General features: G+C 39.4%; 1 long non-coding RNA gene across 3 annotated transcripts; it reads left to right on the forward strand.

Annotated features, from left to right (window-relative positions):
- The first annotated feature begins 2014 nt into the window (after nucleotides 1–2014).
- LOC111023481 (uncharacterized) lies at nucleotides 2015–6894 on the forward strand. Of its 3 annotated transcripts, XR_002603128.2 has the most exons (4): nucleotides 2015–2838; nucleotides 2931–4523; nucleotides 4614–5958; nucleotides 6101–6894. It is a non-coding gene; the product is annotated as an uncharacterized LOC111023481 (long non-coding RNA). The 3 variants fall into 3 exon arrangements; XR_015791596.1 differs by having other exon boundaries at nucleotides 2015–2842; nucleotides 2931–5958; XR_002603127.2 differs by having other exon boundaries at nucleotides 2931–5958.

Here is a 6894-nt window from a genome sequence, read left to right on the forward strand (position 1 = left end):
CCCTTCACTCTTGATTATAGATTTTAATTTTTATTTATCAAACTTAAATTTAAAGAAATTAAAACTATAATCATGCATCAATGACATTCATAGATATAACATTTGTATTTACTAAAGTAATGTCATGCTCAATACAACTTTATTTTCATCTAATTAATACAACACTTATATTAATCAATTATGAAAATAAATCATGTTATCATACATTATAACTATTATATCCATATAATGCATAACACGCTTAACCTATGGTGGGATTTTAAACTATATAGCATACTTTATGCAACATATATAACTAATTAACTATACATTCACAATGCATAAGAATTAAATAGCAAAATAGACCGGTTTTTGGAATCCTATAAAAAATAGAAAACAAAATCCCAACGCCTAGGCGTCGGTGGGCAGCGCGTTGCCCACTCCTTTGTCTCGGGTCCGAGCGGCGCCTTGGCGCTCGGGCCAGCGCCGAGGTGTTGTCCTCTCAGGTTGCACGGGGAAGCTCCCGTTTTACTTCAATTTTGTGGTACTCTTACATAGCACCTTCTTGCCACGAACGACACGGACCTACAGACTGGATTTACAGCATTATACGTCCAAAACAACGAGTCCTTACATTGATCGAATCAACGAAAAACTATAAATCTCATGTCAAAAACCAAAAACATCTATTTTGCAAACCATATACATTATTAAATGTAGAGAAAAATACCCACCATTCTTTTCTATGTAATTCAAAACAAGATCGAAAGTAGAGTTTGACTCTTATACAAATTATTAAGGACAATGGTACCTCAAATATCCCGAGTATCTCCTCAATGGTATGATATTGTCCGCTTTGGGCATAGCCCTCACGAGTTTACTTTTGGTTTCACCCAAAAGGCCTCATACTAATAGAGATAATTGTCTTCTCTTATATACCCATGATCATTTCCTTACGTAGCCAATGTGAGATTTTGTTTGTACTCCCAATACAAACCCAATAGAGGGAACAACAACTAACTTGGTTACTCGTTCTTTCAATCACCATCATCATCCACTGTGCCAAGACCACATCTAATTTGGTGGCTTATACCCTCAGTTACCATTTGATCCCTCATTTATCATTGGAAGTATCAATTGTTATCATTGGGTAACATTTTCGTCTTGATTACCTTTAGACCGTTGCTTGCTACATTCGAGTGTCGATTTGCCACGAGCAATCAAGCTAGCATCTCAAGATAAAGGTATTCACGCCACACCAAGTGTTACCCCCACAAAAAGAGAGAGTAAGCCGAGAGACTCAAGTAAGGATGTGAGTGAGAGTTATAATTGTTATTACTAACCTTTACTTGTGTAGTTATGGAGCCAACGAGGAAGATGTTACAAGAAGCCACCACCTCCTACAGAGAAGAAGTAAGTCCACAATGTAAGTACACTTTAGATGCTAGAATATCTCTCAATGTGCAACCTAAGGAAGACTCCTTGGAAAAGCAAAAAGACGATCTTTTCTACACTAGGTGCATCATCAATGTCACACCTTGTAGAATTCTTAGTGGTAGTTGCGGTAACGTTATTAGCACCTACACAGTGGAACAATTGAAGTTAACCACCACTCCACATCCACGACCTTATGTGTAACACCCCGCGTTCTCTTGCTCGTTTATTTTAAGATTTAAATTGTGCCTTTGGATGTTTCCTCTAAATTGATAATTTAATTCTTGGATTTTCTAAATTCAGGGTTCTAATTTTGGGTAAATTAGAATTTAAGTTCGAGTTCATTGGTTCAAGGTAAATTAAGTTTTCAAATTTTGGAGAGAGATTCTAATTAAATATTAATTCAAAGTTTTGGAAATTGAATCTTTCCTCTTGGATTTTACTCTTAAGTTTTAGAATTTAGTTATTTTCTTAAATCCCTTCCCAAATATTTTTTTTAGGATTTTAATTGGGTTTTTAATTTTGGGGAAAGTGTAGGAAAACCCATTCCTTATTTTCCAAGGTCTTTAGCCTATTTTTGGTTTAATAACCTTATTTTCCTTTTTGACAAATACAAGAGAAAAGAAAAGAAATAGAAAAAAAAAAGAGAAGATGGAAGCCCTAATTCCCTATCTTTTCCCTTCCCCCCTCTTAGTCTTCTTTTGCCCAGCTGACACCCTCCACCTCCTTCCTCCGACGACCTCAGACGGCGGTGTAGCGTGAGTAGCAGCGGCGCACGACTCCCTTTCACGTACATCCAGCGATCTCCCCAGTCGAACAGCAGCATGATCCTCCACAGGCTGCAGCGTTCTTGGCAATGGCGTGACATCAGTAAACGCCCAGATCTGGCGTTCTCTGACGAGCCCAGCAGTGGCACGTCTTGCATCTAGTGCATCAGTAGGCCACGCGCTATCTTTCGGCGAGTAGATCCGGCGACTTCTGCTTCAGATCCGACGATTCACAGCGTTCGTCTTCCCCTCCACGACGACGCAGCAGAGGAAGTATTAGAGGCACGTGTTCCGGCGATTGCACGAATTTGAGCGACGGCAGTAGTCAGCGTGTGACGGCAGCATCAGTTTGTGGTGAGATTCCGGTAGTCTTGCTTTGTTTTATGGCGGATTCGACATTCGTTGGTGGGCGGCATCCCCGTGTACGACTTCACATGGTGGCAGCAACGTCCCCATCACATAAACCGCGCACAATAGCATCGATAGCGTGTCTCCACTGCTAGATTTCGTGGACAGGTGCATTCTGATGGTTTTTGGTGGTGACCCACACCCAAATGTAGCCCATTCGTGTTACCCACCCTTGTACGGAGTCGTTTTATGATGCCCAACTCCTTCAGCGTTGACCCGCTCTTAACCGAAGTGTGTTCGGTGTGAGTTAGTAAGTAATGACTCGCCTAAACCTGCTTTTGGATTTGATTTGAGTGTTTATGTTCGGATTCTAACCTGAAACGTAAATCTCATTTGTTTTAGGAACCTTTCGGCGAAGCTTAGGAGTGTTAGGTTCTTTGGGTAAGTAGTTTCTTACTGAAGGGATTGTTTGTTGTGTGTTGCTATGAACGAAATGTTTGTTTGTGTGCTTATGAATGTTGTCGCATGATTGCTTGCGGTTGGTACTACTTTATACATGTTGGTTGTGTTCTGATTACTATGAAACTTTTTAGAGTGTTGGATGCGTTTTTGGATATATTTCGGCTAGTCTTTTGTGAATTATACGTTGTGGTGTGTAAATCATGCTGAATGTTGAGAGAAAGGTGTTCTTGTGATGTCGGATGGCCATGTTTGGATAATAGTGGCATAGGTTTCGTGTATAACGCATGTTGCATTGTTGTACGATAAATTCTGCATGGGTCATGACTTAGAAGCATGTAGGAATGTGGTGAGAGTTTCGGGATATAATGAAGTGTGTGGATGAGTAACAGGGTCAGAGGGCTGGCACGTCACTAGTTGGGTTTCGAGACTCTAGGTGCAAAGGTCAGGGATTGATACCCCAACTTGGCAGAGATGAGTGTCGAGGCTCCGGGTACAAAGGTCGGGGGTCGGCACGGTGATTCTAATTGTTGAATTAGTATTGGGTCTTGATGTGGTGGCAGTCAAGGACCAATACGTTGAGTAGTCATCGATACCTTCGGGATAAATGTAAAGGGTCGATGCACAGTTCAAGGCCTTGGGGATAAATGGCAAGGTCGAATGCCAAACTTCTGTAGATGAGTGTCGAGCCTTGGGGATAAATGGCAAGGGCCGATACAATTCGAGGACTTAGACTTGGAGGACTAACATAATAGGATTGACAGTTCGTTATTCTTGAGAACATTAATTTTGTTTAGTTACTTGAACTGTGGTGATGTAATCTATTGAGGACATTTATCAATATAATACATTTGTTTAAGTTGAACTTGAGTTAGCTTTTGTTTCGCTGCTATTTGAGAAACGTGTAGTGGATGGTTTATGATTAGTGAAGATTTCATTGAGAAGTTTTATAATGTTAGATTGTTATTAAATTATTAACTGTGAAGAATTTGAGTTTCGTTAGAACTTTTGTGTTGTCTGGTTTGTTTAGTGCAAGTTTTTTTTTGAAACTGTTATTATTCCAAGTAGCACAGTGGAAGCGTGGTGAGAGTTGTCCTAGTTTATATCTCTAGTGGTTTAATTCTCTAGTACGAACGAGACTTTTTAGGTGGCTTTTAGTAATGGTCCCCATTGGGATGTGGAAAATCCTGGGGCGTTACATTATGATTTGCAATGGTTAACCAATAGAGGTGAGATCAAAATCCAAAGTCAAGTCTTAGTTCCCTTCTCCATAGGAAGGTACAAAGACGAAGTTATTTGCAATGTTGTGTCTATACATGCATGTGATTTATTACTTGGACGACCGTGACAACATATGACAAAAAGGTAAAGTATGATGGTTTTCATAACAAATATTCCTTTAGCAACAATGGCAAGAAAATCAGATAATTACTTCCCTTATCTCCAAATGAACTGAGAATCGACCAAAGAAAATTGGAAGAAAGAAGAAACGAGGTTACCAAGGATCAAGAAGAAAAGGTAAAGCCTCCAACAAAGGTAAGAAGGTCGTGAGTCTCATAGAAAGTTCTAGTGAGATTAAGAAAGCTTTTTGTTTTAATCAAATGCTCTTCATGTTTATGTCTAAAGGTACATGTCTCCTAACCCAAGAACTTCAAGATACATTACCTAGTGTTTTTGTCGAGCTTTTACAAGAATTCAAGGATATTTTTCTTGAGGAGTTGCCCAAGGAGCTACCACCATTGAAAGGGATAAAACACAAAATCAATTTCATCTCTGGATCACAAATTCCTAATCGGTCAGACTACAAACCAATCGCAAGGTGCTCATGGGTATGTAAGAGAATCACTTAGCCCTTGTAGTGTACCCATTTTACATGTGCCTAAAAAGAATGGATCTTGACGCATGTGTGTAGATTGTAGGACTATTAACAAAATCACAAATATAGACATCCAATAGCAAGGTTAGATGACATGCTTGATGATTGCATGGTTGTAAATTGTTCACTAAAATTGATCCAAAATCCGGATATCATCAAATTAGGATGCCAGTAGGTGATAAATGGAAGACCGCATTCAAGACTAAGTTTGGATTGTATGAAATGGTTAGTAATGTCTTTTTGGTTAACTAATGCACCTAGCACGTTTATGAGGCTTATGAACCATGTTTTGAGAGAGTATCTAGGAAAATTTGTTATGGTATATTTTGATGACATCTTAGTATATTCTAAGTCTATGAATGAGCATGTGGAACATGTGAAGTGTGTCCAAACCACTCTTAGGGCCGAGAGGCTCTATGCTAACCTCAAGAAATGTAGCTTTTGTATGGAAAGAGTCAACTTCCTACGTTTCATCATGACAACCCAAGTAGTAGAAGTTGATCAAGAGAAGATCAAAGTCATCCAATAATGGCCAACACCCTAAAGTGTAAGTAAGATTAGGAGCTTCCATGGCCTTATCAGATTCTATAAGAGGTTTATCAAGGACTTGGCTTAATTGCTTCACCACTCAATGAGCTAGTCAAGAAGAATGTGAAGTTCCAATGGGGTCCCGAACAAGATAAGTCTTTCAACACTATCAAATCTCGATTATGTACTAAATTTTGAGATTGAATGTGATGCTAACTTTTTGAACTAACTTAATTGTTTTGCCAAAATTTGAACTAACTTTTGAGATTGAATGTGATGCTAGTGGCATTGGAATCGGAGGCGTGTTGATGCAAAATCAAAGACCGATCATGTACTTTAGTGAGAAGCTTAGCTGAGCAATGTTGAACTACCCAACATATGACAAGGACCTATATGCATTGATAAGAGCTTTGCAAACTTGGCAACATTACCTTGGCCGAAGGAGTTCGTCATCCAACATATCATAAAAACTTGAGCATTTGAAGAGCCAAGACAAACTCAACCGGAGACACACCACATGGTTGGAGTTTATAGAGACATTTCCATAAGCGATGAAGTATAAGAAAGGTAAAGAGAACAAAGTTGTTGATGCACTATCTGCACTATCTACGGTTTGAACATCTTAAGTCTTTATATGCCCTTGGCCTCTATTTTGCTAATCTTTTTGAAATTTGTACTAATGGAGGAACTTGTGAGCCTTTGTTTGAAGGATTTTTGTTCGAGAAAGGAAAATTGTGCATTCCCCAAGGCCTCCAATATATCAACTATTTCGTTGAAGGTCTTTTTTCGTGAAAGCTCCATTTGTAGCGTTGTTGAGCATCATCTTCGTTGAATGGTCCAAACCTCTAAAGAAATGCTCTATCTCGATACATGTTGGTAACCCATGCTTCAGCCACTTTCGCAGCAACTCCTTGAATCTCTCCCATGCCTCGTGCACTGATTCTCGGTCATATTGTCTAAAAGTGTCAATCTCCTCTTATGTCGTATGGTGAGTGGGAGGGAAGTACTTTGTAAAAAACTTCTACTAATGAAGTGGTGATTGAACCTGGTGGGAAAGAATTAAGCCACATTCTCGCCTGGTCCCTAACAGAAAATGGGAAAAGAGTTAATCTCAAAGCATCATCTGTGATACCAGACAATCTAAATGCATTTGCAATTTGAAGAAAAGTTTTGAGATTGTCATGAGGATCTTCGTGTTCGTGCCCTTCGAACTGTCCTAATGTCTGAAGCATTTGAAACATGAGTGGCTTTAGCTCGAAGTTGGCAGCTTCTGGAATGAGATTCAGAATGACCGAATCCAAATTCTGGAATGTTGTAGCAGTATACTCTCGCATGGCCACTTCTCTATTATTCGCCATTTAAATATCGCTAAACTCCTTGTTTTGTTGGCATTGTGCTAGCCCTGCCATATCACCGTTTACATTATAGATTGGTGGATCTACAGGATTTCAAGGTGGAGTTCCGTCCATAACTGTGATGGTATTCTCTATCTCATTTTCAGAA

This window comes from Momordica charantia (assembly GCF_013281855.1).
Source record: "Momordica charantia cultivar OHB3-1 chromosome 6 unlocalized genomic scaffold, Mcharantia_2.0 BLBB01000006.1, whole genome shotgun sequence".
Lineage (NCBI taxonomy): Eukaryota > Viridiplantae > Streptophyta > Magnoliopsida > Cucurbitales > Cucurbitaceae > Momordica > Momordica charantia.